The 9,730-nt window shown below is 46.1% G+C and overlaps 1 long non-coding RNA gene across 1 annotated transcript; it reads right to left on the minus strand.

Moving 5' to 3' along the window:
- Positions 1-2,920: 2,920 nt before the first annotated feature.
- LOC141742897 (uncharacterized) lies at positions 2,921-5,616 on the minus strand. Its single transcript, XR_012586928.1, has 3 exons — positions 5,272-5,616; positions 3,899-4,099; positions 2,921-3,171 (listed from the first exon to the last, which is right to left on the minus strand). It is a non-coding gene; the product is annotated as an uncharacterized LOC141742897 (long non-coding RNA).
- Positions 5,617-9,730: the final 4,114 nt, after the last annotated feature.

Here is a 9,730-nt window from a genome sequence, read left to right on the forward strand (position 1 = left end):
CCTTATTGTCACGATCTAGCTGTGACCCAGCTCCCTAAGCTATTGAGGCTCACCGAAAATCCGAGGGGAGATAAGAGATGCTCTTTCACTCAATCTTCTGATCTGGCCGCAATTCATTCTGAGCATCCTAGGTGACTAGAGATCGTCAAAAAACAGAGAAAATATATTAAAACTCCTTACATCACCACCATGATTTGGTTGTAACATACTTTCAAACACCTGAGTGACCTGGGCGATGGGGGATCACTATGTACCCAGGCAGCTGGTGACCAGACCAGTAATAAAAAGAAACAGAAGAGATGGACTGCAAGGATGGCAGCCTTTATTTTGCCATCTCAAAGCAGGGGAAAATGAGTTACAACAATCGGTGGTGAGGGCTGAACCCACAGAAAATAGGAGATTTTAAAAGAAAACTAATATGCTGAAAAAAACCCGGTTTAAAATGGCAAAGTCTAACAAGAAGAATCAGCCCTTGGGCTTTTGTTCAGCCCAAGAAAAGCTTGGGATACAGGCTGCGTGGGGATTGCCGTGTGAAGATTTACAAGAGGCAGGCTTGGTCGCCAGTGCAATTAAAACGCCTACGCTGGTGAAGCAAACACAGGAGGAAACCACCAATTTCAGCATCATACTCCTCACAGGGAAGAGCCTGGAACTGTGGAGAGCTCACTGTAACACCACTCCCGCACCAGGCTTGGGCAGGTGCATTGGAAGGATTAAAATAACATCAGAAAAAGGGGTAGATACTGGAAAAATCGTTCCTTTATTCTTGTCGACCATCGCATTATTGGGAATGAGCTGTAATAGTTGAATAATTTGGATTAAATGAGCTAGTATTGTACCTAGCGCTACTTGTGTGAACTGCTAACGCTTCGTACCGACAAAAAATTATTTTTTTCTTTGCATATAAACAGTTTTTCTTCAGCCCACGTTAACTGCGTGGAGTAATTCCTCCAGTACTCTGCCCTAACAACTGACTGTTAGAACTTAGATGCAAAAACCATCCAAGAGGGAAAGAATGAATACATGCTAGTGCGGACTAGCAGAGGAAGACTGGGATTTGGGAGGAGTTCACGTCTTGCCAGAAAAAGCAACCAGGAATCACTATCCGTAAGGGCTGGGTTGGTGGAGATTAAAATGAGCATATTCTTTTGTCCTCCAGAAGGTGAAAATTAAGATCAGTAACTGAGGGAGCAAGGCAGTGATTGTTTAGAGTTTTTCACGTTTCAAAGCGGAATTGTCCATCGTAGGATGGACTTGTAATTACAACTTATTACAGATGAGACTAGACTGACAAGGCAGCGGCAAGAACGGAGCTTTTTTTCTCCTTATTCTTGCCCTGATGGGTACGTGCAACGTCCGCTGCTTTCTCTGCTAAACGAATGGGATTATGTACTCTGCTTCCTTGGCATCCGGACCAGTTTGTGCCCTGACCCTGATAATCCCACACGGCCAACCCAAGATCCACTGCGGAATGAGAAATTCATGCCAGCGATGGCAGCACAAAGGGAATTTCTGTTTGTTTGTTGGTGGGTTGCCTTGTAAAGTCAGTCGGCTCTCAGCCACTCTCCCATGACTGGAAAAAGCGTCACCAACTCAAGATATGTCAGAGTAAAAAAATATCAAACACATCTTTGATGGCATTTTGTCTTCGTTTTAAATATATCAACTTAACTAGCCACCTCTAGTAGCACATGATCACGGAATCACAGAATCTTCAGAGTTGGAAGGGACCTCTAGAGATCATCTAGTCCAACTCCCCTGCTAGAGCAGGATTGCCTAAAGCACATCCCTCAGGGCTGCATCCAGGCGAGTCTTGAAAATCTCCAGAGAAGGGGACTCCACACCCTCCCTGGGCAGCCTGTTCCAGTGCTCTGTCACCCTCACCGTAAAGAAGTTTTTCCGTGTATTTGAACGGAACTTCCTATGTTCCAACCTGTGCCCGTTGCCCCTCGTCCCGTTACTGGGAACCATTGAAAAGAGCCTGGCTCCGTCCTCCTTAAACCCACCCTTTAGATACTTGTATGCCATAATAAGGTCCCCCCTCAGCCTTCTCTTCTCCAGGCTAAAGAGTCCCAGCTCTTTTAGCCTTTCCTCATAAGGGAGATGCTCCAGTCCCTCAATCATCTTAGTTGCCCTTCGCTGGACTCGCTCCAGTAGTTCCCTGTCCCTCTTGAACTGGGGAGCCCAAAACTGGACGCAGTATTCCAGGTGTGGCCTCACCAGTGCAGAGTAGAGGGGGAGAATGACCTCCTTCGACCTACTGGCCACAGTCTTCCCTATGCAGCCCAGGATTCCATTGGCCTTTTTGGCAACAAGGGCACATTGTTGGCTCATGGATAATTTACTGTCTACCAGGACCCCCAGGTCCTTCTCCTCAGAACTAGTTCCCAGCAGGTCCACCCCTAACCTATACTGGTGCTTAGCATTCTTCCTCCCCAGGTGCAGGACCTTGCACTTGTTTTCGTTGAACCTCATTAGGTTCAACATGATCATGAGCTACGTATGAGAGCAGAGGAAGCAAAATGACCAACACTACGCAGAATACCTGAAAAGAATTAGATCAAAACCTACGTTTTCCAACAGACGTTTTTCCGATTAAAGTTACAAGCAAAGGAAATTTAAAGAAGATTTAACAGTGACTCCAAGAAATTCACGTTTCTTCCTTTTCACAGATTTCTAAAGGTCAGGGGGCTTTTAATAGTCTAATGCTCTGTATGATGAGGAACAGAAAATAATTTATTTGCCGCGGTAACCAGCGTTTGATTAAAGCATGTGCTTCTGAAAAGCGTGTAGCCTTGACTTGAAGATAATGCATTAATATTCCTAGTATATATTCTGCTTAACTACTAAAATGTTGTGCCTTGAAAGTTTAATTTGTCTAGGTTTTGACTTAGAAAATACTTACTGGTTTTTTTTTTACAGGTCTCTCCTAGACTAAAAATCAATCGGTTCTGGTATTTCCTCTCTACGGGGGTACTTCCACTTCATAAGCAAGTAATTTCGTGATTTTTATTTTAACTTTTTGTAGCCTAAAAAATTGCAGAGAGACTCACGACGCGTTGATCAACAGTGGAAATCTTTCAGGGGGGGTTCTTGCGCTTTAACGCTGCATATTCTGTACCCACGTTTCATCCTGAAACTCCCACATCCCCGGTCTTCAGGCACCTGGAACTAAACATCCAAGTTAAGAAATACATTTACGCAAACCTTTTGTCCAGTAAGGAATCTCACGGACACGGGTGGCAATAGAATGGTTCTACCAGGAGTGATGTGGAGACACAACAGGACTTCAAAGGGGATAAGAGACTGTTATGTTTGGTATGAAACCATCACTCTCGAATTATTATTTATTCGTTTCATATTTTAACACCTAAAAGCCTTGTCCACAGCCCTGTTTTACAGAGCGCTGTATAAGTATCTGCTCTTAAAAAACTTCCTTGGTGGCTGGCAGAAGAACAAAAGGCAACGAGGGGACAACAGCAGTCAGATGTGTTAGTAAGGGACAGTTAAACTCTGAACTGGGAGCACAGTGTTATTAATGAGCCAGTTTTCTTAAGGGCTTCATATTGACCTAAGAACAACGTATAAATGGTTTTGAAAATGGAAGCACTCTTCCCAAGATCCGGAGAGAAAAAAAAGAGGTTGAGATATTTTATTGTAGCCTGGGATCCCCGTTTTAAATATTCACATGAAGAAAAAAGGTCTTTCCCTTCGCTTGAAAAAGGCAAATGGAGTTTTCCTTGTGGGTACACGTAAATGTTGAGATTTCAAAGAAAGTGCAGCCATGTATGGAACTGATTATTGTTTTTTCTTTCTTCAGGGGAAGAATACTCCATCCTGAAAGCCGGGCCAAGGATCCATTCTTCACCCAGTGAAGTACACAGTAGTTATTGCTTACCTTTGGATAAATTACTGCTTGTTACTTCAGTGTCTTGGGGTATCCTTCTGCTTGAATCAGCTTCCTCTGGTGCAGAATCTTCTCTCTTGGTGATATGCAGAACCGCGTCATCCCTCATGCACCCATCTGTTCTGCACGGTGATGGCCAAGGGTGTTGCCTCCTCAGAGCCATTAGCTGATTGCTGCTCAAGCACTAGAAATCTGTTTCAGGGAAGAGACAGAAGGAAGAGTTTGGTGTCTGCTCCTAAGGGATGTTTACTTTTGTTGTTGAAGGGATGCGGCAACGGCATCCCTACCCAGCCGTTGGGTTCCCTCACCTCAGGCTCCATGCTCCAGCATCCCTTTCCCCAGTCAGGATGTCATTTAGCTGTTCCCCACTGTGTTTGAATTTATTATTCACCATCTCAACCCAAGCTCTGACCTCCTCAGCCTTTCCTTTTAGTGAAAGGGAGGGAAAGCCTGAGGTCCTTTCTCTCTTTACGTGTATTTTTTCCTTGGCAGAGTAACTGAAGGTAGCTAAAAGTCTAACGATGCGGCTAAATTGGATCTTCACTCTATTTTTCTCTCAATGTCCTCAGTTCCTGCCTCCTCTTTCCCCTTCACATCCCTGCTCCATGTCCTTCCCGCTGCTCCCTTCCTTCCTTTGCCCACCACTCTCTCCTGCTTGCCTCCTCTGCCCACCACGTGCCATGGAGTCAGCCAGCCAGCCCTACCAGGTGGCCACTGATGGATCTCCGGCTTATTAAACTGGGGAGAAGGAGGATATTCCCCGCATCCCTGAGGACCACTGCACAGCTGCAGTGCATTTCCACATGCTGGGTGCTGCTATCAAAATCATCCTCCAGGTATTACTGGAGACTCTATTCCTCTCTAAAAGGCAGATTAAAAACATCTTATCTGATCTTACCAACTTCGACATAAAACGCTATCAAGGGATGGGACAACAAACTCAAAAGTTGTGATTTCTAGTACATGTCTAAAATACTTCTCTCAGGGTCTCAGTTTCTTTCTTTTACATTAACAAATCAATGCGTGACACGGCAGAAAGACACCTGAACTACCAATTTGCCCTCATTTTACCCTGTTCTCCGCTAACCCAGCAAGATGCCCTTCACTTACTCATTAGCTTACGCTTTTCTATATTACCCTGAAGAGCAGACATACCCCTTCTATCTATGCCCCCTATAAAAACCCTTCCGCTTTGCGCTTCTCTATATCCCCTTTTCCGTGCTTTCTTTGCCATTTCTCACGTTTTTCGCCCCCCCCCCCCCATCTCGTGACTGCCCAATTAAACTCAGGGCTTTTATGTCCCTTACACAAGCTCTTTGTGCTGTTAAAGCTACACCGGGCAACAAACGCAGCCTTTCACCTACTTGGCCACAGAAGAGAGTCTGTTCTCCTCCCATTGCCGTGGCTGGTTTGCGCTCCAGGAGCCAAACAAAACCTCGGAACAAGTGCCATGGAAAGCCTTGACAGCGTGACAGCCTGCGCTGCAAGAAAATGATGGGGTGATAGCCCTGGATTATTTATTATTTTTTTTTAATAGGCACCTTTCAACGACTCATCATTACCTTCTTACACAATTATCTATGTGAAACACCCAGATGAGGAGTTCAGCGTGCAGACTTTACGTTTATGCCCATTTCACAGGTACAAGAGCCGATTCCAAAGTGTCCCCACCTCCTTACCAGTTCGTTTCTCAGGAGAGATGACTTGCTCGGGCAAACATACCATTCAAGCCCAGCGTTTGTGTATGTAGCCAGCCCTGCGTTGATTATCCACTGCTTAAAGTCATCGGATCTGCACTATGAACTCCCATGGACTGATTGATAAAGCTTTTTGTATACACAGTAACCACCAATTTCAATAGCACTAACACATTCCTGCTGCGGAGCAGCCACCTGGCGGACTCTGACCACCAGATAATACTGCGGGCTACCAATAATACCTATCTTTATCTCTACGTGTCAAAAGAAGTCACGGCTTTCGACCCGTTGTGGACAGCGAGGGCGCAACCTTCAGTTAGGACACAGAACACGTTAAAATCTTTCATGAATTTGGAAATTAATTTCCTTTCAAAAAATCTGGCTTTGCCGTGGATCCCCCCCTCTTTCTAAGAGTAAAACATCATTAGTGAAGCTTGAAGAGGTGCATCCTAAAATAATCAATTCCAGTATGTTTTCTTACTCCTTTCTCTGCGCTGCCCAGTGGCCCTCTCCATCTTCTTGGGCATCTCTATGTTCTTCAGCTTTGCAGTCATCTTCTGTATATAATTATAAAGTAATGTGGTTTGCAAAGGACCTCTACAGTACAACCTCCTGGCTCAAAGCGGATCTGCTGTCCCTCACGGCACAGTCACCGAAACTCGAGGACCAGATCTTCAGCCGCTATTAACAGGGAAATCACCGGGATTCACCAATTTGCAGTTGTACGTGATTCTACTCTGCAGAATCAACAGAGCAAGGGGTGCTGCTGGGTCTTTGTTCTGAACTACTACCAGAACTGGAAAAGTTAAAGTAATTCACATCATCCAATAGATACGCTATAAATTACGGAATCACGGAATCTTCAGAGTTGGAAGGGACCTCTAGAGATCATCTAGTCCAACTCCCCTGCTAGAGCAGGATTGCCCAGAGCACATCCCTCAGGGCTGCATCCAGGCGAGTCTTGAAAATCTCCAGAGAAGGGGACTCCACACCCTCCCTGGGCAGCCTGTTCCAGTGCTCTGTCACCCTCACCGTAAAGAAGTTTTTCCGTGTATTTGAACGGAACTTCCTATGTTCTAGCTTGTGCCCGTTGCCCCTTGTCCCGTTACTGGGAACCATTGAAAAGAGCCTGGCTCCGTCCTCCTTCAACCCACCCTTTAGATACTTGTAAACATTAATCAGGTTCCCCCTCAGCCTTCTCTTCTCCAGGCTAAAGAGTCCCAGCTCTTTCAGCCTTTCCTCATAAGGGAGATGCTCCAGTCCCATAATCATCTTGGTTGCCCTTCGCTGGACTCGCTCCAGTAGTTCCCTGTCCCTCTTGAACTGGGGAGCCCAAAACTGGACACAGTACTCCAGGTGTGGCCTCACCAGTGCAGAGTAGAGGGGGAGAATGACCTCCCTCGACCTACTGGCCACACTCTTCCCTGTGCAGCCCAGGATGCCATTGGCCTTCTTGGCGACAAGGGCACACTGCTGGCTCATGGATAATTTGCTGTCAACCAGGACCCCCAGGTCCTTCTCCTCAGAGCTGCTTCCCAGCATGTCCGCCCCTAACCTATACTGGTGCTTGGCATTCTTCCTCCCCAGGTGCAGGACCTTGCACTTGCTTTTGTTGAACCTCATTTGGTTCTTCTCTGCCCAGCTCTCCAGCCTGTCCAGGTCACGCTGGATGGCAGCACGGCCCTCTGGAGTGTCGGCCACCCCTCCCAGCTTGGTATCATCAGCAAACTTGCTGAAATTACAGCTGAGAAACAATAATAGACCTTTATATGCAATGATTTTCAAACTGAGGACTGCGGGCTGCTGGGAGTCCATGAACCACCGCGTAGGGGTTCCACAAAGATGACTGGGAAAAACACCTACAGCACAGGAGTTTAAATTCACTAGCCATGGACCTCTCACTGGGATAACAAATCAAAGCAGCCGTTTATTGCCCCGCAGAGCCAGTCAATGGAGATTTGACAGCCAGCCTGATTTCCCTCGGGATTTTCTTCTACACGTGGAATCTCGCAGCTGGAAGCGGCGCTCTCCTCCTTCTCCTCCACCAGAGCAGCACAGAGACTGACACGAGCCAAGCTCTGGTGTGGGGACGGTACCACGGTATTTCTTAACAAACAGAGCTTAGAAGAGGCTGACTTTCATAGTTAGAGCCCTTGCTTCAGAGCTGTAGACTGGAAATTCAAATAGTGCAGAGCAAAAAGACTACCTTAACAACCAGAGCAGCAGAGTATCAATAGATACATCATGCAACAGGATCGAAGAAAAAATAAATTAGAGGTGTCTCAGAGTTGCACCTAAATTAAAAATATCCTGCCGTGTTACCTACTCTACCTCCTTCTGTTCACCTTCCTTGATTGTGCTGTCTTGTAAAAAGATCTATAGAATGCAAAGGTGGAGAAATGACGACCTGGGGGGAAAAAAAAAAGGCAAGGCTGTATGTTCACGACAAGGGTCCGTAACTTTAACTGCTGGAAGTGTTTATGTTTCTTTAGATAAAATTTCTCACTTCATTGCATTTGGAGTTCTTTAAGTACAACTTTAACACTGCATCCCTGTAGACAAGGTTTCTTCCTATAAACCATCACGGATTCATTTTGCTTATAGGATGATTTCGCAAAGGACGATGCACAAAGAAGGCTGAGACAGGCTTATATACACAATTTTTTTTTTTTATCGGCTGAATCCGCAATTTATGGCATGCATGGACCTCAAAGCTATTTTATCGAGGACAAAAGCAACCAGAAAACCCAACTCAAAACAAAACAAAAAAAACAAATAAAAACAAAACAAAAAACCCACAACCAAGACAAGGAGAGAAAGACAGGAAAAAAAAAAAAAAAGAGAGCAGGAAAACCACCTTTCTGGTGACCAGCCAGGAACAAAAGCAATACGGTCTTCCAGACAACTGTCGTCTTCTGGCCGCCCTCTCCAGTGGGGCAGGGAGCCCACAGAGCAGTTTTCCAACAGTAATGAGAGTTTTCACCAAAAGCCACTTAAACTCATTACTGGGTGCTCCCGCCTGGGATGATGTTAGCACCGACCGGAGCGCACTTGATGAGGTGCAGGAATTGCATGGTCTGCAGGAAATGCAGATGTAACATACAGCAGTTATTGGCCATGTCAATGATTCATCTACTGTTTTATCCACTAGGCTCTAAGGTTATAAACTAAAAGCTACAGGACAAAGGGAAACAAAAAAAATTGGGTAATAAAGGATGATTCGCTTACCCCTGGTAATCCATTTTTTGGAGAAACTGGACATATCAGACAGAAGAACGCATCAGAATGCATCTGCGCAAGGCCCTGAGGATAAGGGCACTTGGGTACCACAGGAAAAGCCCCAGGACAGCAGCCTCCGGGTGTGTGGCACCATGAGGAAAGGCAGGATACAAAGGGAACGCCCCGAGCATTACAAAGGTTAAAGCATCCAACATGCTAAGCAGGCGCACGCGCGGGGTTAAAAATCCTGAAACTCAAAGAACTCGGCACAGAAAGTGTCATGGAAAACTTTCCCCTCATCACAGGCAACGAGCTTCATCTCCACCTTAATGCCGTGCCTTGCTGGCGCTTCTGATTAGCCTTGTCAGAGGTCTATTTTGAACCAAACTAAATAAAACCAGCAAGTCTTAGGAAAACATTCCTTTCATTTCTGACTTTCCTCACCCCACACCACAGGAAAAGGCTGTTTAATGGGCTGAAGTCCTTGAGCAGCCCTACAACCAGGCAGAAACAGAGGAAACCTAGGGCAAAAAGTGATTCTCGGTGATACAGACGTGGGGTACGTTGTTTCACTCCTCTCTCCGGCCCTGTTGCCCGGGTAGGGAGCACGGGTAGAGAAAAGGAGAGGAGCAAGAATTTTTCAGATATTTTTCTCTTGTCTGGCAAGTGGCAGCAGGCAAGACCGGAGCGCCCTTGTCTGCGCCTGCTCTGAGCCACGGCTGGGGCTGGAGAGAGGACAATAAGCACCAGGAGTGAAGGCACTTCTCGCCTTCGCTGCAGGAGGTGGTCTCTTGTCCTTCAGCAACAAGATACCATCCTTGGCTAGAGAGCAAATAAGCACTGGGAACGAAAACGGCTGATGGTTAACCATGGGGGTTGCTTCCCCCGCTTTTCCAGACCGGGGCAG

Source organism: Larus michahellis, chromosome 4 (genome assembly GCF_964199755.1).
Source record: "Larus michahellis chromosome 4, bLarMic1.1, whole genome shotgun sequence".
NCBI lineage: Eukaryota > Metazoa > Chordata > Aves > Charadriiformes > Laridae > Larus > Larus michahellis.